Genomic DNA, 22814 nt, shown 5'->3' with positions numbered 1-22814 from the left:
AATATGCTGGAATTTCCACAGCTGCCTCTATATGGGGAATAACTTTCTTCTTCTTCCATGTTTTTTTTAAATATAAGTATGTTGTATTCTTTGATAATTGTTGTTTTCAAATGATGATATCCTGAATACTGTGTTTTGATTATCAAAATAAAGTTTTTATTTAGTACATACACATGGTAATGGATAATACACGGACAAACACCTGGTTAAACAGAACCAAGGAAGTGAGGAGTTGTTTAATTCTATCACTGCTTAGAGCTATTCAAACTCCATATCTGAAATGTGTATTCTTTCACTGTGTGCTAAGGCATATAGGGTGCAGAGACACCAAAAGGGATATGGTAAAAGCACTGTGACTTGTTACTTTGCCTCAATTCCCAGACAGCTAATATTTGCTCATTTCTCAAAAACTGGTGCCCTCCACTGCTTGGATTGAATCCAGACAATCTCTTGCATTTAAAAATAAACCCATCATCAAACAGTCTGACTCAGACAGTGTAGGAGCATTAAACCATTAGTATTTCTATCCCGTCTCTTCTTCAGTGTTCTGTTCCTTTGCTGTAGTACTTCTAATTTTATTTTACTGTTGTCTATAAATCATTCTCTATACCCTTCTATATTTTACACTATGGAGATAAAATAGAATCACATTGACAGGATTTTTATAGGCTTCCAATTAAAAATATTTGTTTAATTTCAAAAAGTATTTTCCAGTTTTATTTTACTTTGGATCCAAATTTTAAGTTACAAGTGCTCGATATCTCTGATGTGTTGTCTGAGTGTCAAGCACAATGGGGTCCAATCTTTAGGCGCTACCACAACATGACATCCAGGGGCCTTACTCAGCACTGGGGCCTGGCTGTGCTCTATGCTATGAAAACAAAAAGAAAGACATGATCACTGCCCCAAAGAGTTTGCAATCTATCATAGAATTATAGAATCATAGAATACTAGGATGGAAAGGACCTCAAGAGGTCATAAAGTCAGTCCCCTGCCTTCATGGCAAGACCAAATACTGTCTAGACCATCCCTGATAGACATTTATCTAACCTACTCTTAAATATCTCCACAGATGGAGATTCCACAACCTCCCTGGGCAATTTATTCCAGTGTTTGACTACCCTGACAGTTAGGAAGTTTTTCCTAATGTCCAACCTAAACCTCCCTTGCTGCAGTTTAAGCCCATTGCTTCTTGTTCTATCCTCAGAGGCCACGATGAACAAGTTTTCTCCCTCCTCCTTATGACACCCTTTTAGATTCCTGAAAACTGCTATCTTGTCCCCCCTCAATCTTTTCTTTTCTAAACTAAACAAACCCAATTTTTTCAGCCTTCCTTCATAGGTCATGTTCTCTAGACCTTTAATCTTTCTTGTTGCTCTTCTCTGGACCCTCTTTAATTTCTCCACATCTTTCTTGAAATGTGGCGCCCAGAACTGGACACAGTACTCCAACTGAGGCCTAACCAGAGCAGAGTAGAGCAGAACAACGACTTCTCGTGTCTTGCTCACAACACACCTGTTAATGCATCCCAGAATCATGTTTGCTTTTTTTGCAACAGCATCACACTGCTGACTCATATTCAACTTGTGGTCCACTATAACCCCTAGATTCCTTTCTGTCGTACTCCCTCCTAGACAGTCGCTTCCCGTTATGTATGTGTGAAACTGATTGTTGCTTCCTAAGTGGAGCACTTTGCACTTTGCATCCTGTTTACCTCAGACCATTTCTCCAATTTGTCCAGATCATTTTGAATTAATACCCTATCCTCCAGAGCAGTTGCAACCCCTCCCAGCTTGGTATCATCTGCAAACTTAATAAGCGTACGTTCTATGCCAATATCTAAATCGTTGATGAAGATATTGAAGAGAGCCGGTCACAAAACAGACCCCTGCGGAATCCCATTTGTTTTACCTTTCCAGCAGGATTGTGAACCATTAATAACTACTCTGAGTTCGGTTATCCAGCCAGTTATGCACCCACCTTATAGTAGACTCGTCTAAGTTCTTTGTGCCTAGTTTATTGATAAGAATATCATGCGAGACCGTATCAAATGCCTTACTAAAGTCTAGGTATACCACTTCTCCTTTATCCACAAGACTCGTTATCCTATCAAAGAAAGCTATCAGATTGGTTTGACATGATTTGTTCTTTACAAATCTATGCTGGCTGTTCTCTATCACCTTGCTACCTTCCAAGTGTTTACAGATGATTTCCTTAATTACTTGCTCCATTATCTTCCCTGGCACAGAAGTTAAACTAACTGGTCTGTAGTTTCCTGGGTTGTTCCTGTTTCCCTTTTTATAGATGGGCACTATATTTGCCCTTTTCCAGTCTTCTGGAATCTCTCCTGTCTCCCATGATTTTCCAAAGATGATAGCTAGAGGCTAGATACCTCCTCTATCAGCTCCTTGAGTATTCTAGGATGCATTTCATCAGGCACTGGTGACGTGCAGGCAGCTAACTTTTCTAGGTGAGTTTTAACTTGTTCTTTTTTTATTTTATCTTCTAAACCTACCCCCTTCCCACTTGCATTTATTATGTTAGGCATTCCTACAGACTTCTCGGTGAAGACCGAAACAAAGAAGTCATTAAGCATCTCTGCCATTTCCAAGGTTCCTGTTACTGTTTCTCCCTTCTCACTGAGCAGTTGGCCGGCCCTGTCCTTGGTCTTCCTCTTGCTTCTAATGTATTTATAAAAAGTCTTCTTGTTTCCCTTTATTCCCGTAGCTAGTTTGAGCTTATTTTGTGCCTTTGCCTTTCTTATCTTGCCCCTGCATTCCTGTGTTGTTTGCTTATATTCATCCTTTGTAATTTGTCCTACTTTCCATTTTTTATATGACTCCTTTTTTATTTTTAGATCACGCAAGATCTCATGGTTCAGCCAAGGTGGTCTTTTGCCATATTTTCTATCTTTCTGAAGCAGTGGAATAGCTTGCTTTTGGGCCCTTAATAATGTCCCTTTGAAAAACTGCCAACTCTCCTCAGTTGTTTTTCCCCTCAGTCTTGATTCCCATGGAACCTTACCTATCAGCTCTCGGAGCTTACCAAAATCCACCTTCCTGAAATCTATTGTCTCTATTCTGCTGTTCTCCCTACTACCCTTCCTTAGAATTGTGAGCTCTATGATTTCATGGGGTACATCTACACTAGCTCATTAGTTCAAGCTAAGTAGGGTAATTAGGGCAAGCGGAATTGCAAATGAAGCCCGGGATTTAAATATCCCGGGCTTCATTTGAATGTCCCTGGGTGCCACCTTTTTTAAATCCCCCTTAGTCTGAACTCTGTGCCTGTGGCTACAAGTGGCACCGAGTAGGTAGTTCAAATTAAAGATCCTAATTCGAACTACCATTACTCCTCCTCCCTTTTTCCCCTGTCTATCCTTCCTGAGCAAGCTGTACCCTTCCATACAAACATTCCAATCACGTGTATTATCCCACCAAGTTTCTGTGATGTCAACAATGTCATAATTGTACTTGTTTATTAGCACTTCCAGTTCTTCCTGCTTATTACCCATATTTCTCGCATTTGTATATAGGCATCTAAGATACTGAAGATACTATCCTTTGATGCTTTAAACACTTGCTAATATAGTTACTTTAGATGACTAATTAGCCTATCAATTGTTGACAAAAACAGGGCCTAGCAATCACAAAATAACAGCATAATGGCTTCTCACTAAGGGTATGGTAGATTGCAGGGTATCCCGACCTCTGGTATCCTGAAAAACTCCACCACATCCAGGGAACACGTTTGCTCTTCTGCTTTTTTTTTGCGGACGAGCAAATGCACTCTTTCAGAAGCCCCCATATTCCTCGTTCCACAGGAAACAAGGGGGCTTTTGAAAGAGAGGGATTTTCCAAAATTTGGCCCTGTCTAGATGGGCCAAATTTCAAAAAAGCCTCTTCCAACAAAAGTATTGGAAAAAGATATGCAAAATGCTGAGTCCATTTTATGTATCTTTTTCTGATAGATCCGCACAGTCTAGCTGTACACTTACAGTGCTGCAGTAGTTCAGCTATGCCGGTGAAGCTGCACTGGTTTAGTACTTAGTGGAGACACTACCTACATTGATTGGAGAGCTTTTCCCATCAGCATAAGTACTGCATAAGCTTTTGCCCATGTATCATCAACAAAATTGTTAATTAAGTTCTAATTGCAGTGCCACCTGTTCAATTCATTATCTTCAAATTCTGTGCCACATCTGTGCCACCCTTATGGTGACAATAGGATTGCAAACATAAGCTAAAGTAAAACATTTGGCCAACAAAATCTTTATAATTGTGGACAGGTCATGAGTGGAAAGTAGGCCATTTGATTTTCAGGTCTCATGGGGAGTTTGAAGGTCTGGAAGGAAGAATGGACGGACGGACGGACATTATATTTCTTATTCACTGAGCATATCTGAAAGGAGCCATTTAGAGACAACCATTATAGAGCCTCTGGATGCTGTTTTTACAAATTCCTGTTTCAGAGTACAAGCAGATTTTGAATCTGCATAGCAATGTCGATGTCTCCATTGATTTGTGACAACTTCTTTAGTGGGGACAATCTTACATAGTTCACAAAACTTTCCTATCTTTCTGGCCTGATCTAGATTGATACTAAACATTCACAATCCTCATTGACAATAATGTGCAAGTTCCCAAACTTTTAAGATATATTGGGCCAATTTATAAAACTGTTGAGTTGCCTAAAGATGCATATAGGCACCTATCAAAAACACCTAGGCAGCTAACTTACAATGAAGTTAGCAATGGATTGCTTTAGAAAAGAACTAAAATCCCAAAAACATAGCCCTAAACTATTTTCAGCAAAGACAGAAATTAGACAATTTAAGTAGATTAGAAAGCAAAGCATATTGAAAAGAAGTAAAAAATTGATTGTGAGCCTGCTCCCATCATGTGATGGCTACTAATACATTTTATGATAGTATGGAAAGCACTACTATACACAACATATTGCGATAGTAATGATGTGACTGCATAAAGAGTACCATTTAATTTTAGGATTATACCTGATCATTGATGTCATTTCTACTAAATAATTATTCTGAAATCTAATCACTACAAGCTACAATACTGCCTTTGGCAACTTCAAGTGTAAGCTACCACCATGTTTTTATAGGAAACTATAAAGGTTTTCTTTGTACAGCAATTGCCAAGTAATTACTGACAGTTCCAAGGTTTTTTGTCCTATTACATGAAAAAGATATTGCAATATTTTGTGTCTGTTAACTCTGGCTTCCTGGCCTCTCCAGTGATCCCTTTCTGGGTTGTTTTTTGCTCCATTTCTAAAGCAGCCCTATGCTCTCAGTGATTTTATTGGTACAATACTTGTGACATGCATCTGTCGAAGTGGGTCTTTGCCCACGAAAGCTTATGCTCCAATACTTCAGTTAGTCTAGAAGGGGCCACAGGACTCCTCGCCGCTTTTGCAGATTCAGACTAACACGGCTACCCCTCTGATACTTGAATACTTGTGCTGACACTGCTCAAATTGTTTTATGCCATGGGGCTGATTAAATCCAAAAATGGAAGGATTAAATGTTTCTTAGGGATTTAGTGACAACCTAGTTAAAGGCAAATTAGATTTAAATATCATAGCAAACTTAATTGTGTGATATTCATTGTATGTATTTGTGTGATGCTCCTGATAGAATGATAACAGTTATCACTTACGGAGCACCCCTTATGAAGCGCTTTCTTATTTATATGGGTCTCTTCATAGAGTAGCTGAGTGCCTCATAGTTATTAATTGATTTTATCTTCACAACACCCCGGCAAGTAAATATGTATAAACCCCAATTTACAGGAAGTCAGTGGATAAGCAAGGCATGGAATCCAGGGTTCCTTAGTCTAAGTCCAGAGCTTGATTGCCTAGACCAGCAGTTCTGTGGGTCAGAATCTCAGCATGGGTCGCGAGTTTGAATTAATGTGGTTGCCAGGGCTGGTGCTAGATTTGCTGGAGCCCAGGGCAGAAAGACGGAGCCCAGGGCAGAAAGTCAAAGCCCAAGTCCTGTAGCACAAGAAGGAGCAACTTAGTTTCATGGGTCTTGCTTGCTGAGGCATGGGGACATGTAGTAATGTGGGTTGTCAAAACAGGGTTGCTGTACAATGAAGTTTGAGAACCACTGTTCTTCATTGCCACTCATTCTCAGGGACCTCTCTTTTTTTCCTGGATCAGTGAATCACTTGACTACTCTACCTTTTATTACTCTACATTACTTATATGAACAATTAAGTCTATAAATAACTACTAGTGTAAAACATTGCAGGTCACTCTATATTAATCCATTGTCCCATAACAGGAAAGTTCCCCCATAGCTTTTTTAGCTATGTCCCTGATTTTGGATCTGTATAACAAAATGGGCCACATTTTAGAACATAGACATATGTGCACACCCAGTGAAATCTTAATTGAACGGGCAAGGTATGCAGTTATCTATGTAAAGCTGTAGCACGATTTAAGGAAAAGTTTGCTTGCAGGGGCATAAACTGTAGGGAGCCACTGCCTTTAAGGAAATTATTCTCACTGAGATGCAGTCAAAGAAAGTGAGACCCAGGCATATTTTACTTGTGGTATGCTCAATATCTAGGAAGAAGTGCCTCGTATACGATAATAGCTATGTCTCGAGAACTAAACAAACCTAACTTTTATCTGTAATTGCACCATCTGATATATTAATATAATCTGACAGCCTATTCACATCTTCATGCACATTTTCTGAGCATAGCTTGGGTGCCTGTGTTTGAAAAGGTGGCTCTTCATGTCTCATATTTTGACATTCACTACTGAAAATTATGGCATAATTTGCTAAAGAACTGAGCACCTATCATGCTCTGCACACTGCTTCAAATGGTGGCAAAGGAGTTCCTTATTGCTAAGAATGTCTTGAATGTTTTTATTCCACAGCCAGAAATATTGGTGCACTTTATTCAGTTGTAAATTATGCACAACCAAGACAAAGAAAGTCTCAAATCTAGTTTTAAAAAGCCTGCCACTAAAAGATTCCTAACCTTGTGCTAACTCATTATGTCTGAATAATTATTGATAAGCATCCAACTTCAGGAGGTTTTGTCAGAGTTGAATCTTCAAACCTTTTGAAATTCACCCATCACTAATCAGGCCATTCCTGTGTCCTTGTAGCCTGTAAATTCTTTAATTGCATACCAGATACCCAATGTTGATTAATATCATCATCATGTAACTTGTTCAACATACTCCATACTAATTATGTCACACAATGCCAAAAATCCCCTCTTCCCCCTTAAGTGGTGCTCCATCAGATAGTGATGAATAGGGTTCTTAAACTGCAAAATGGCACTCCCAGCCTATCATTCTGGTCCTGTTCCAGCTTAACATATTTTGGTTTAGAGTGAAATACTGTTATCCAACATCTTTAAAAAGACATTGGGCCTGACCTAAGCCTGGCATACTTGTTATTATTCCAGCTTATTTGAATCACATCCAATTCAAAACCAAGTTACTGTGGAGGATGTTGGCAAGTGTAAAAAAAAAGATACTAAAACAATTAAATGTTATGTTCCTTTTTTCCCTAATCATAATATTTCACAAACTCTTAGTCTAGTGGGTAATTGTTCATAATTAACAAACAGCCCCCTGGAAGGAAAAAGTGTTTCTTCAGTATTAACAAAGCCAAGTGAAAGAAAACAACCTTCATGACTGTTGTTCTGTGAAAAACAAACAAACAAATGACTTGTGAAAATTAAATCATATTAGTTGACTCACATTATTAACAAAGACAAGTAGAATTGGTGTATTGTAAGTCCCTACATATATGCTCATGTTCTACAATTATGATATTCCTTGTCTTCTATAACTTCATGCTCACACATAGGAAAACACTCTTACTAATAGCATTATGCAATTTTTAAAAAGGATAGAAAAGCAAAAAAATACCCTCCACATAAACCATACAGTGAGAAAGGGAAAACAAAAAGATTGGGTCCCAGAGAGACACACGGGCATATCCACATTGAGAAAGCTTTTACTCTCACATCATCTGCTATGGAAAAGGAGGGAGGAATCAGATGAGGGGAGAGCTAAATGAGCTTTTAGTCTTATGCTCAATTCTCTCTTTCAGATAATTTATTTTAATAGGATATATATAAAAAAAGCACACACACACAATTCACCTCCATCCCTCATCAATTGCCTGTCCAGTTGGAATCCATTTTTCCCTCATGATTTTTACCAAAGGTTTTTACTAAAAATGGAATACATTACATCTATTGCATTCTGCCTGACCTCTGACCAAAGGGTCCAGTCTGGCAAGATTTGTTCTTTTTAAACCCAGGCTTCATGTTGTTCTTCTTTCAGTTGCTTTCTGAAGCAAATGTATAGCCACACCACAGCATCAGTTTGGGGACAGACTGGGTTTTTGGAGACTTTTAAAGGTATATTTTGTACAAAAACTGTGTAGCTGGTGAATATAGGGGTACAGTCAAACACCGTCAACTATCATTAAAAACTGCATGGTTCTATTCCCATAATTCATTTTACTTACTTCTAAGTGAATGCAACTTCCTTTTCCAATCATGACAGATGAAATTCAACTTTTCTTTGGATGAAGGAATGATTCTGTAAGAGTGGAAGAGAATTTGGCCACTGAAAGAGGAGGCAAACCTGTCTGTCTGTCACATAGACGCCTGAAGCTTTGGCAAAGGGGACAGGAACAGGTTACATGACTTGTCATAAGACTTGCCTGCTGAGTCACATGGCCGGTTGTGGTTAGCTGGTTATTATGAGTGATTTTTAAGGCAAACATATTAAGAAACTATCAGCATTTTTCTCTCAGCATTTTGGAAATAGATCCCAGAGTGAGATTCTTTACTGTCTCCTCACACTGCAAGATTATATAAGATTTGTGCCAGCTAATTCTGATGTGGTTGACTTCATTCTTTTTCCTCCATGTCAAATGACTGGGTTTCCAGAATGAATTCTAGGACATTGCTGTTGGACATTGCAGGAAAAAATTGATCAGTAATACTGTTGGAAGGATGTGTTAAGGACTTTACTTTAAATCAAATATAGTTCGTTAGGCACTAGGAAGTGTTTTATCTTTATTTTTCTCAGAACCATTTCTGACATTTATGCCTCATTACTTGAACACACTTAAAATCTCTCTTCGTAGTTAAATAAAATTGTTTTATTCTGTAATTGAAACTAAGCCAGTGTGCTTCAGTTAAATTGCCTGGGTAACTTTATTTAAGGTGGCAACATGTTATGTATTGTTCCAGTAAAGGGACAATAGACCTAATATTGTTGGGTTACCCAGGAGAGGGCTGAACAGTACAAAACATGTTTGGGGGTTGTGGGAGAATCTAGACTGGGAGTTTGTTCATAATCATCTCACAGTATAACAAAAGCTAGTAAAAACTAAATTGTAACCAAAGTGTGGCTGGCAGGTTGCAATTAAACACGCACTCAGTAGAAGGCTGGAAGGCTATTTGTGAGTGATCCAGGTGGGAGCAAATGCAGCAAGGCATTGTAAGGTCCCCATGGGTACAGAGCTGGGAGAGGGCAGAATGAATGGGAGACAGCCTCTAGCCTAGAATGGTCTAGTTTGCACTTTGGAAAGTCACAATGACTTTTTTGCTACTGTAGCCAATGAAACAATCATGAGAAAATCTGACACTGGAGAAGTGTCTGTAAAGGTTCAGATTCCTACTTTCCCTCCAATAGTCATTGGGTTCAGTCAGGTAATCATTTAAGTTATTAAAAAAGATTGTGGCATCTATTCCATTTATGCTCTTTTGGGAAGGTACATAAAGTGTCTTTAAGTATTACTGTAGGAATGTAATTTTGAAGGTGAAGTAACAGAACATGAACTTTGCTTAAAGGATTTTTGAACCATAAAATAATGATTCCTCCCTTTTTAAATCAAAATAGTTACACAACACTTACAAGCAGTGAATGTTCAGATAGCTTTGGAAAGGATCTAGCAGTATAAAGCAGAGATTATAAAACATTATTTTTAGAGCAATGTATGTCTTAGACTGAATACATCTAACTGATATTGTTGCATATAATTCTTTTATATTTAAACACCTGATTTTGACCTTTAAAAATTTTATATAGTCATTTTATGGGATACCAGAGGCATGTGTAGTCTCATTTGTTCTGTACAGTAAAAGTATAAGCTGACTCTCCGCAATGGCTTAATGTTTTTTATCAGAACAGATAAATGGAGAATATTCCACGATCATTTCAAGTGGTTCATTTACTTTGTTAAGGGAATTTAAAGCAGAGTACGGTAATTAAATATTGCATCACTTCAGTCTGTTTGTGGACTGTTGGGGGGGGGTGAACAGCACCTGCTCCTCTCTGATCGTTATTTATTACAGCTGCTAGTAATTTAATGAGCCTTACTTTTCTTGGCTTTAAGTAGTCAAATATAAACATGCCAATATACATATTAACCCCATTTAAACATTCACCATATTAGACTATTGTGATTGTGCTCAAGATGATGATAAATTCCAGGTTCCTACTACATAATTATGTAACAAAGCATTACATTATTTTAGAAAATTGGTGAATACTGCAATCAGCATTGTTATGCATTTATTTTTAAACTCTGTGGAAGAGTTGCGGAAAACAAGCCAAAAGAACAATTGTGAATTTCACTGCTAATCTAATTTAAGTTTTATTAAATGTTCAATGTTATTTTTGTAATTCATTTACATGGTAGTAGGCAGCGAAGCCATAATCAGAGTTGCTTAACAATTCAGAGACAGCTTTGATGTTTGGATCCTCTAAAATTAAATGGGATCATTCATCTGTCTGGATAAACTACAAACACAAATATCTTTTTTGTGCTGTGCAGTTGGATATGGTATTATAGCATTGCTTATTAGCTGGTGTTCCTGCTGAGGTTCCATCAGGGATTTCATACTAATCTATTGCTCTCTGTTCACAATTTTCTAAAAAGTAATTTAGGAGGTAACATTTTTCAAGCTTGGATCTAGCTTTAAGGTGATACTTTAAGTTTTATTTATATTTGTATGCATTCATAAAGTTAAAGCAAAATCTACTTTGATGTTTTTGAGCTATGAGTGGAAAAACATCCAGTAATTTTCCCATTGTTTGCAACATTACAATGGTATTTGAGCACAGCTAGCTCAGACATGGCTGAATCTCCTACTACGTGGAATTAATCATCCTCTAATGATGAGTGGACTGAGGGACATTGGGTACTTTCTTAATACTCAGTCTTGCAAACCAAAAACTAGTAGCAAGCCCCCCCAGGCAACAGGAGTAAAGGAGGTTGAAGCCTTATATTAACTAGGAAGGCCTGGTGGAGAAAACTTCAGCTACATCTATGCTACAAGATAAGGGCACAATTCTCAGATCACATATGAGTATTTGCCCTAGCTCTCATTGAATTGTACAAGCTGTGAATCACACCACTAGCATAGATGTAGCCTTGGAGATGTGGTTAATTCATATAAGCTTTTGAAAGCATCCAGATATATAGACAGTTATCATTATTGTGTATCTGACTCCTTTGGGGTTTGCCCATCATTATTTGCATGCACCTGAAGCAGGCAAGTATAACAGCCTAATAGTATACCTTATGTACTATTGCTTATATAAGCTCAGATGGTGATATTGTTATGACTACATATCTGGCAATAAGAAGAACATCACATTCTGAAATGGCTCAGACAACTGGATAGTTTGAAAGTTTTACACGCAGAATTTGGCTTTTGTCCCACACATCTTTTCAATCACAAGACTACTTTCCTTCCAAGTTTCTAACTGTGAAGATCACTGAATGCCTTAAATTAGCCACCTGCAATGTATGTTCATTCTGAAAAGTCACATTAAGCCTCTGATTTTGAAAATTGACAAAAAAGTCAATCCAGGTACATTATTTTAGAATGTAATGGTTCCGTGGGAAGCTATTTATATGATCCAACATAAGATTTACTGCATTGCTCATAGATCAACACACAAATGTCCCCTATATTCAGTTCTGCTAGTTATGTTGTGAATATTTTCTTTATATATATAAATAAAAGTTTTTTTACTTTTTTGTGAAAGGAACAAGTGATCAATCATACCTGAGGCATCTTTAACCAGTAAAACACTTACATAGTCTTAGCAACAGAAGGCATGAGTGCATAAAGAATGAACAATAACAGCTAATGTAGTATAAACACAGGAACAGCCAATCATACAAGCACATTAACTTATAAAGGCTTCCAAGATAACATGGTAAGAGTTGAACAAAAATGTCATCTTGCCACTCTGTTCACATGCCACAAAAGAGGAGAACACACACACAACTCTATTGGAGCCTTCTTGTTTTGAATGTAGAAGCCACTGATTTGTTACAGGTACACGGGAGCACTGAGCCAATAGCAGTCTGTGGCAGCTTCATACAGTAGCTGCATGGAATAGTTAGTTCCTTCCCAATCGGTGCTGCTTACAGAAGGTGGGAAGGTTTTGCACATTTTAGTCACTGCCAGATAGCAGTGCTTCAGCTGAATCTGCTTCTCTGTCCAAGTGCATGATAGAACTAAAAAGGCTTAATGAGGCTATGAGCACATTTTGGAAATATAAAATATCCACACTGGGTCAGATTAATGGTCCATCTAGTCCAGTATCCTGTTTTTCAACAGTGGCCAATGCCAGGTGTTTAGAGGGATTGAACGGAACAGGTCAATTATCGAGTGATCCAGTTCCTGTCACTTAATCCTGGGTTCTAGCAGTAGGGTTAGAGACACCTGAGCATGGGATTTCATCTTTACCATCTTGGCTAATTGATTAATCTATCCTCCATGAACTTATCTAATTCTTTTTTTGACCCAGGTTATGCTCTTGGCTTTCACAACATCCTCTGGCAACAAGCTCCACAAGTTGGCTATGCATTGTGTGAAGAAGTTCTTCCTTTTGTTTGTTTTAAATCTGCTGCCTATTAATTTACTTAGGTGACCCTCACTTCTTGTTTTATATGAAGGGTTATTCACACTTCCCTAGTCACTTTCTCTATATCTTTTATGATTTTGTAGACCTCTGTGTCATCCCCAATTAGACATACTTTTTTCTAAGCTCAACAGTCCCAGATTTTTTCATTATTCCTCATCTAGAAACTGTTTTATACCCCCCCCCCCCCAATTATTTTTGCTGCCCTACTGTGTTCTTTTTCCAATTCTAATATATCTTTCATGAGATGGGGGCAATCAGAATCCCACCAGTATTCAAGGTGTGGGATTTAAACCATTGATGTATATAGTGGTGTAATAACTTATTATCTATCTCTTTTCTAATGGTTCCTAACATTCTGTTGGCTTTTTTGACTGCCACTGCACAATGTGCAGATGTTTTCAGAGAACTATCAACAATGACTTCAAGACCACTTTTTTGAGTGATAATTTAATTTAGACCATCTCATTTTGTATATATAGTTTGGTTAATTGTTTTCAGCATGCATTGCTTTGCACTTATAAATGCTGAATTTCATCTGTCATTTTGTTGCTCAGTTACCCAAATTTGTGGGATTTCTTTGTAACTCAGACTTAACTATTTTTGTATCATCTGAAAGCTTTACCACCTCACTCTTCCACCCCTTTTTACATTTAAGAATATGTTGAACAGCACAGGTATCAAGTATAAATCCTTGGAAGACCCCATTATTTATCTCTTTTCACTGTGAAAACAAATACTTTATTCTGACTCTTTGTTATCTTTTTTTAATCAGTTACTGATCCATGAGAGGAGTTTACTTTAATTCCATGACAGCTTACTTTGTGTAAGAGTACACATATCATGTTCATCTATGAATCTAATAATTCTGTTCTTTGCTATAGTTGCAGCCAATTAGCCTGGTACTGAAGTTATGCTTTCTGGACTGTAATTGCCAATGATCATTCTGGATCTCTTTTTAAAAATCAGTGTAACGTTGGCTATTCTCTAGGTATATGTACAGAGGTTGATTTAAATTATACTATAGTCGGTAGTTCTTCAATAATCAGTTAGTACATCTTAAAAATAATCTAGCCACTTAGCATGTCATGTGACTAGCGAAATTCAAATTGTAAGGAGGCTTAAAAATGGACTAAAATGTATTGAATTTTGCTTATTGATTCTTAATTGTTTGACATGTGATATCCATATTATATGACTATTCATTGTCACTCAGTTTGAAAAGAGCATTGCTTTGGACTGGAGGTGATAGTTTCCACAGAAAAGTTATTTGGAGTTTGAATTTGAAGACATATTTGTATATATTGGTTATTAGAACCCTCATATAGAGCTGCATCCAAAGTCAGTTGATGTCTGTTGCAATCTGTGCATCCATTTCATTTGGTGGCTTACAAAGAGCCTTTTCCATTCTCACAGAAGATAGTTAAACAAAATATCAAATGTCTTTGAGGAAGTATTCTGACATGTTACGTAGCACTCAATAGACAATTCTTGTGATGACATTTATTTTGATCATGGAAGTTTTACTTTAAAAGGACATATGTGACTTCTTCTGTCTTTCTTTTGAATGTAAAGTAGTAAAAAGAGAGGTTGAAGTTTTATTTAAATATTAACCCATAGGAAAACCTGAATGTCCAAGCACCACCAATTCAGAACAATGGAGAAGAGGCAAAAGGTTCCCAAGCAAAAAAAGGAATGGGTCAGTATCCTCCTCATGTTTCCTAGGAACCCATGCCTTGCATCCTTTGAGATAAAAAAGGATTTTTTTAAATCATTTTCAAAGAGGGACCAAAATATCATTTTTAAAAAGCAAATAAACACGTTGACCATGTAGAATGTGAAAATCTAATAAGTTAAGTGAAGGCACAACGTGTTTAGAAAGAATATACCCTCCAGATATTTCCCTTTTCCTTCTCTTTTTTTGGGGTTAGGGACCTTGCTACAAAGTGTAACAAAATGTGCTTAACATGTAACCAAAGGCATACTGCAAAAGACAGATTACCCATTAATCTATGCCCAAGTAACTATCTCCTAGGCATAATAATAAATTACCATTTTTTATTTTACAATTGAGTAATCACTCTTAGAAAGCCATGGTGTCAGGTGCAATGGAATGTAGATAAATGCAAAGGAGGATACACAGTCTGAGTAAACCAATTTAGAGCTAAGTAAGCAAGGTGGCTGAAAAGAAATATCACAGATTACGTGGTATTTAATAGTTTATACAAAAGACCTATTTGTGAAAGATTCAGAAAACTGAAATACTTTGTATATAATTTTCACTCATTCACACACTATCGATTAATCTATAGATGATATAAAAACCTGGAGAGAGGCATTCATTTTTTAAATTAGCAAGTCAGTTTACTGCTGATGAAAGTGAGAGATTTATAATACTGGATTAAACTATGAGCCTGAGATCTAGTCCAGAATAACTCCCTCCCAGCTATCTAACCTTCCCAGAACCTCTCTTAAGAAAACAAATCTTTGCTCTTCTGGAGCATCAAAACATCCCCAGTGTTCCATCAAAAAGTAAATCATCTCATTTCACAGATAGAAAAACTAAAGCACAGGAGTTGCAGTGGCTTTTTTTGTTGTACTGTAGAAATATGGCTGATGGCAGTAGTAAGGAGGCCCTCTTAGTGTCTGTTCCTAGTCAGTTAACACATGACACATCAACTGTGAAGGGGAGAATAGTGCAGATTATTATATTTTCAAGGGTGAGAACTTGGGGGAGGAGAGAATGCCAAAATGTTGGCATACCTCAAGATCAAACGCCCAATTTCAAAAACACCTTTAATGGTCTCTGAAAGCTCTGTTACTCCCCATTGGATTATTGTCCTTTTATAATTTATATGTGATAAATTAATTTTGTTACACTGCAATGCAACCATGGGGCTAAATGGTCAAGTTTCTCGCCAAATTGATGAGTAATGAATTCTTTTATTGTTGTGGCTGTAGGCCAGTGAAGTGTATCCGATCAATGATGCACAGGCAAAGGGAGTTGCTGTGACTGATGTGGAATATAAAGTTTTAGTTTCATAGTCTAAGACCAGAAGAGATCATCACGATCAATTAATCTGACCGTCTGCAGTTACTGGCCACAGAATCTCACCCATCCACTCCTGAGTAGCCCATAACCTCTGGCTGAGTTATTGACGTTCTCAAACCTTGATTTAAACACTTTGGCTACGTCTACACTGGCATGAATTTCTGGAAATGCTTAAAACGGAATACTATTCCATTTTCAGTTTTTCTGGAAAAGGAGCATCTGCATTGGCAGGCTGCTTTTCCAGAAAAGCCCTTTTTCCAGAAAAGCGTCTGTAGCCAATGTAGACGCGCTTTTCCGGAAAAGAGCCCTGATCGCCATTTTCGCGATCGGGGCTTTTTTCCGGAAAAGACTACTGGGCTGTCTACACTGGCCCTTTTCCGGAACAGTGTTCCGGAATAAGGACTTATGCCCGAGCGGGAGCAGAATAGTTTTTCTGGAATAGCGGCTGATTTTGTACAGTAGAGCATCGTTGCTTTTCCGGAAATTCAAGGGCCAGTGTAGACAGCTCGCAGCTTATTCCGGAAAAGCAGCTGATTTTCCGGAATAAGTGGCCCAGTGTAGACACAGCCTTTGAGTTACTTCAAGTTGAATTTACTCTAGTTCATCCCAGCAAATGACCTGTGTCCCACTTGGCAGGGGAAAAAGAAAGGGGTCACTGACAATCTGACCTGGAGGGGAATTTCATCCCAATCTCAGATCTGGTGATCAGTTAAACCTTGAGCATGTGGGCAAGATCCATCAGCCAGACAGCTGAGAATTGTAGTTTTTTATTTCATTTTAAAGTGAATTTAGTGGTGTTGTATTATACCACCGTGGCTTTGGCTCCAGTTGCTACGGATTCAAGCTCCTCACTGATATCCTAGGATCCAATGGCCCTCTCAGTAGACAATCATCACTAGAGAGATGTTGCTGTTGAGATTTCCTGTGGGGTTGTCAATGAGGTCTTCCCACTCTTACCTAACCAGGGAACCCTCTATGTTGCAGTTTTGACTATTCCTAACACCTGATTCATATTCATGAAGGTGTCAGCTTTCTTTCCCTATCTGTACCTACTTTCACATCCCATGAATATTGGGGACCCTGTTTTTCACAGATTGTTCATAATTTCCCTTATTTTCATTAGCATTTGTTCATGACGTGTTGTGTGATCAGGACAGACATATAAAGATGTCATAGTTAGGTATACCATAGTTTCAGATCATACGTTTGCAGTGCATTGCAATCCTTGTTCCTTAGTTTCACCTATTTGCATATCTTATGCACTAGCTTTGTGACCTTATGGGCATAGGGTTATTCCTAGGTCACGCATTTATGTTAGGCTTTCTTAAGCCTATGCCTAGTATGGCTCAGATAAACTGTTACTCATCTCAGTTTGTGGGCCTAGCATTTCAGCCATGCTTTACTAATATACACTCTTCACCCCTAAATATTATCAATCCTTTGCTTCTATAATCCTACAATTTAAATCTATTTAGCATATTTTGATTATGTATGAAATAGCATAGAAATTGACTATGACATCACATAATACCATGACAAATGGATGATAAAATGAATTGATTGACTACAGTAAGAATTCTCTGCAGCAACTCGGAGCCTTTCTCATCTACTGCCCCATCTCAGTCACTGGAGATATTTACTAATAGCAGTTGCAAATGGGCCACATGCCATTGTAGGCAATCTCATCATCCCAGCCATGACTTTAGCAAGCTCTGTCTTAAACCAAGTTAGGGGCTTTACCCCACTACTTCCCTTGGAAGGTTGTTCCAAAATGTCATTCCTCTGATATTTAGAAATCTTTGTCTAATTTCAAGACTACTCTTATTGATGGACAGTTTATATCCATTTGTTCTTGTGCCAGCATTGGCCCTAAATTCCTTTCGCTCCATGGTGTTTATCCCGCTGATGTATTTTTAGAGGACAATCATATCTCCCATCATCCTTCATTTTATGAGGCTAAACATGACACATTCTTTAAGTTTCTTTCCTTAAGGTTGGTTCTCTATTTTTCGATCATCCTAAGAGTTCTCCTCTGCACCTGTTCCAGTTTGAATTCATTTTTCTTAAATATGAGAGACTAGAATTACACACAGTATTCCAGCTTAGGTCTCACCATGGCTTGTGTAATAGGTAATATCACTTCCCTATCTCTACTGGAAGTGGCTCACCTAATGCATCCTAGGATTACATAAGCCTTTTTCCAAGTCCTCATTATATTGGCATTTTATAGTCAACCTGTAATCGACCATGTGATGACCTAAGGTTTTATTCACCTTGGCTATGTCTAGACTGCACGCTTCTTTCGAAAGAGGCTCTTTTGAAAGCATCTTTCGAAAGAGCCTCTTTCAAAAGATTGCGTCTAGACTGCAGGCGGATCTTTCGAAAGAGAAATCCGCTTTTTCGAAAGAGAGCACCCAGCGAGTCTGGATGCTCTCTTTCGAAGACGGCCTCTTTACATTGAAGAACGCCTTCTTTCAAAAGAGGAACTTTCGAAAGAAGGCGTTCTTCCTCGTGAAACGAGGTTTACCGCCATCGAAAGAAAAGCCGCGTTCTTTCGAAATAATTTCGAAAGAACGCGGCTTGAGTCTGGACGCAGGGGAAGTTTTTTCGGGAAAAGACTACTTTTCCCGAAAAAACCCCTGAGTCTGGACACGGCCCTAGTTACATTGAATGTGAGTTGTATGGTTTTATAGTGCCCTGTGTGTATGTGCCTCAATTTCCTGGGGCACTGCACCTGTACCTAGAACAGGGGTGGGGAATATAAGGCCCGGGGGGCAGATGCAGCCCCCAGCTTGCCTGGATCCAGCCCCCATGGCTTGAGGCTCCTTTCCCAACCTGCACTTTTCCTCCCAGACAGACACCAAGCCAGTTTCCCAGCAGCCTTCTCCCTCCCACTGAACCTCTCATTTTGGCCCACCCCAGAGCCTGCAGCGCCCACATCAGTGAAGTGTGTATGGGGGGGGAGGTTGTATGTTTTGTTTCTCACTTTTGTGCAGCCCCTGACTGATTTTTTTTTTATCAGTGGCCCACAACTCAAAAAAGGTTCCCCATCCCTGACCTAGGTGGTGATGGGAATTTCAGGTGTGACTCCCATTGAGAGATGCTACCCCAGCTGCCTGCATATGCACAATGACTGATGCCCTTTGTAACCTGAGTCCAAGAAGGGGGTGTGATCAGCTGACACCTTTTGACTAGAAAGCAGGACAAAAGCCAAAGGAGAGGCCTTGAGGAGGGACTGAGACCAGGCTGCTAGGTATGTGGGTTAGTCTACGCTGGCATAAGGTGCAGCAGGAGGGTCAGAGTCCCAGCTATAGGCCCCCCCCAAAGATGGATTGGACTGACTGCACCTGGTTTCTGTGCTGACAAGTCTGTTCTACACTGTGTTCCTGTTGATCAATAAACCTTCTGTTCTCCCAGAGGGCTGAGAGTCACGTCTGATTGTGGATGGGGTACACGAGTCAGTGACTCACCACACCTCAGTAACAGACAAATACACCCAGATCATTTACAGTTTTGCCTTTTGCTACCTGCAAGCCAGTGGGCCAATCTCATGTTACCACATTGAACTGTTCAGTTCACCGTGTTGAGTCCCCAGTTTGAGAAGACTAGAGGCTGACTTTTCAAGGTGTGTCTACAATGCTCCCTAGCTCGAAATAAGATACGCAATTTGACCTACGTAAATTGCGTGTCGTATTTCAATCTTATTTTGAAATTCCTTATTTTGTAATTTGGCGCTGTCTACAGAGTGCCAAATTTCAAAATAACCTGCTATTCCAAAAAGTCCCTCACTCCTTGTGGAATGAGGTTTACAGGGACGTCAGAATAGCGAGCCCAAAATAACGGGTTTGCAGTGAAGACATGGGATAGCTATTTCAGGATACTCCGGTATCTCAAAATAGCATTGCAGTGTAAACATAGCCTCAGAGTGCATGTCACTTTATACCACTTTATATGTCCCAAGAAGATTAAGTTCAGTTGCATTTGAGACTTCAAGAGTCCCAGAATGGATACCCAATGAGGTACACATAGTTGCTGAGGAACCTTGCAGCATTCCCGTACTGTACAAACAATGTAGTTTTGGGGATGTCATTTCCTAATTTTTAATAAAACTTACAATTTTAATCACACGGAGCCATATTTAACACCCCTTCTTCGCCCTTCCATCCCCAACTGCTCAACAACAGGATAAGGCTGTTTAGATACACAGTGCAGACATGTACAGTTTGCATTAACAATAACAGAAAGCAGTAGGAAACTAAGGCTACATCTGAACTACAGGTTTCTTTCAGAAGAAGCTTTTTCCAGAAGAGATCTGAAAAAACTTCTTCCGAAAGACAGCGTCCACACTGCAAAAGTGTATTGAAAAAGTGATCTGCTTTTTCAAAAGAGAGTGTCCACATTGAACGGATACTCTCTTGCATGTAAATTGTGATTGCTATGGATGAAATGGCCACCAGGGCACCTGTGCTTTTTCCTCTTTCCTCTTCTTCCAAAAGAACTCCTTCTTCCCCATCCACACACACCTTTTTGTGAAAAGCTCTTTTGCAAACAGGCTTCTTCCTCATAGAATGAGGATAACCAATGCCAGAAAAACCCCTCTGTTTTGATTTTCTTACAGAAGAATGCAATTGCAGTGTGGACGTTCCTTAAGTTTTGTCAGAAAAACAGCTGTTTTTCCAACAAAACTCCATAGTGTAGACATACCCTTATGGAGGGAAGAGCCACATCTTGCCAGTAGTTGCAGTTATTTCCTGATAGGAAAGGAATGTTGAGTCTCAGCATTCCTGGATTCAACTCCAGGTTCTGGAGGGTTTACAAATCCTTTTGTTTTCTTTCCTGCTTCTGTTTTCCCTGGTTCCTGTCTCTACTTCATGACTCTTGCCTCCCCATCCCCAACTCCTGCTTGGTCCTATCCTTTACCCCCCAACCCCATCTGCATTCAAGTCAGACTGCTTTCTTCTCCCTGCCTTTGTGTAATCTGGGGGCAGTTGAGAGTAGAATGGAGACATTACTCATGTTCACAATTCCTGAAACTGCCAACTAAATGACCTCCAACAGCTAGGAGCAGCAATCAAATTGGAATTCTTGCTCAGCTTGGGCTGCAGCAAACTTAGTTGCTCTGTGGAAATGGCTCATACATAGTCTGGTCAGCAAACAGAACCTGTGAGAGGACGGAGTGCACTCAGGACAGATAGCAAAATTCTCTGAAAATTCTAACAAATTCTAACAAGTCTCCGTGGAACATGTGCAAACTAGTTTTTCAAGGCTTAGATTTTTCACAAGGATGGTAAAAGGCAAATCCCTGATATCTTCCCAAGACCCTATCAAATTTCATATCCCCCGAGCTAAAGCATGGAGACATAAGAGCATCTCAGGAAATCTTTTTTCCCTAGCCTGGTTCTCAGAAATGGCTGAATCATTGTGGCTGAAACTTTCCAAAACTAATCACTTTAGCAGATACCCAGTACAAAATATTTCAGCCTGAGAATTTTAATTGTGGAAAATTTATAAGTAATCAAACACAAAGAATCTTATATTAGAAAGTACTGATCAACCTTAATTCCACGGATTGCTTTCTGTACCACCTTCCTATGATAATATTTGAGGGCGACAATAACAAATATGCATGTATATTATCTTGTGGTGGGTTTGGTTCAGTTCTCCTGTTTTTGGAAAATATCATTCCTACACTGTTTTATAATAGCCAATTATAGGTTATTCCAGGGACATATATCATGCAAATCAGCTTATATGTTTCATACATTATTTCTCTTGGGTTTGGAACCATTATTAACATTGCAGTGCAGCACACAAATGTGTGCTATAATTTCTCTAAATAAGCATTTGGTGTCCATTATTTATACCTAAATATAGTGTGTTCCAATAATATTGTGAAGGCTAATAATAATAACAGATATATTTAGGGGGTATCCTTACAGGGTCAATCAATTTCTCTTTCCTTCGCCCATCAGCCACCTTCTTCATAAATTATATCATCATCACTTAAGAGTAATATACAGAATTGTACACAAAATTCTCTTTAGATTTATTAGACTGGTTTATATTTCAATATGTTGTCCATCTGTTGTTGATTGATTTTAACACCTAATAGTTTATGAATCACTCTTTATAATAATTAATGATGGAAATAGTGTGTTCAATTACTGTTTGTCATTTATTTATACTACTTTGATATTAATATCCACAGAAATATATCATTTAAATAATTGTTATGAAGATTCATTGATATTACAACATATTGGCACTTAATTTTCCTTAAAATTGCCCACTGAGTGGTAAATTATCCCAACATTTCATTATCTATTCTGAGCAAGCACAACAGACTATATTTTTTCATATTGCATTGTATTTGTCAACCCCTGGTATATACTGTCAGTTCCTGAATGTACTGTGTTAGTCTATTGGACCTTACTTTAAAATTTGCTTTAAATATTTCATTACAGCATCACTGAAGATTATAATATCACATCTCTAAAAAATCATCCTCTCCTCCCCCCTCACCCGAGCTGGCATTAGGCCTAGGAAATTACATAGGGCCCCATAAATACTAAGGACAGCCCCACTAACCAACTTACAATCCCAGAGGCTACGTCTACACTGGCCCCTTCTTCGGAAGGGGCATGCTAATTTTGAAAGTCAGAATAGGGAAATCCGTGGGGGATTTAAATATCCCCCGCGGGATTTAAATAAACATGGCCACCGCTTTTTTTCTGGCTTGGGGAAAAGCCGGAAAAAAGCATCTAGACTGGCCCGATCCTCCGGAATAAAGTCCTTTTCCGGAGGATCT

This window comes from Pelodiscus sinensis, chromosome 7, assembly GCF_049634645.1.
Source record: "Pelodiscus sinensis isolate JC-2024 chromosome 7, ASM4963464v1, whole genome shotgun sequence".
NCBI classification, from domain to species: Eukaryota; Metazoa; Chordata; order Testudines; family Trionychidae; genus Pelodiscus; species Pelodiscus sinensis.
Note: the sequence above shows the minus strand (reverse complement) of the source record.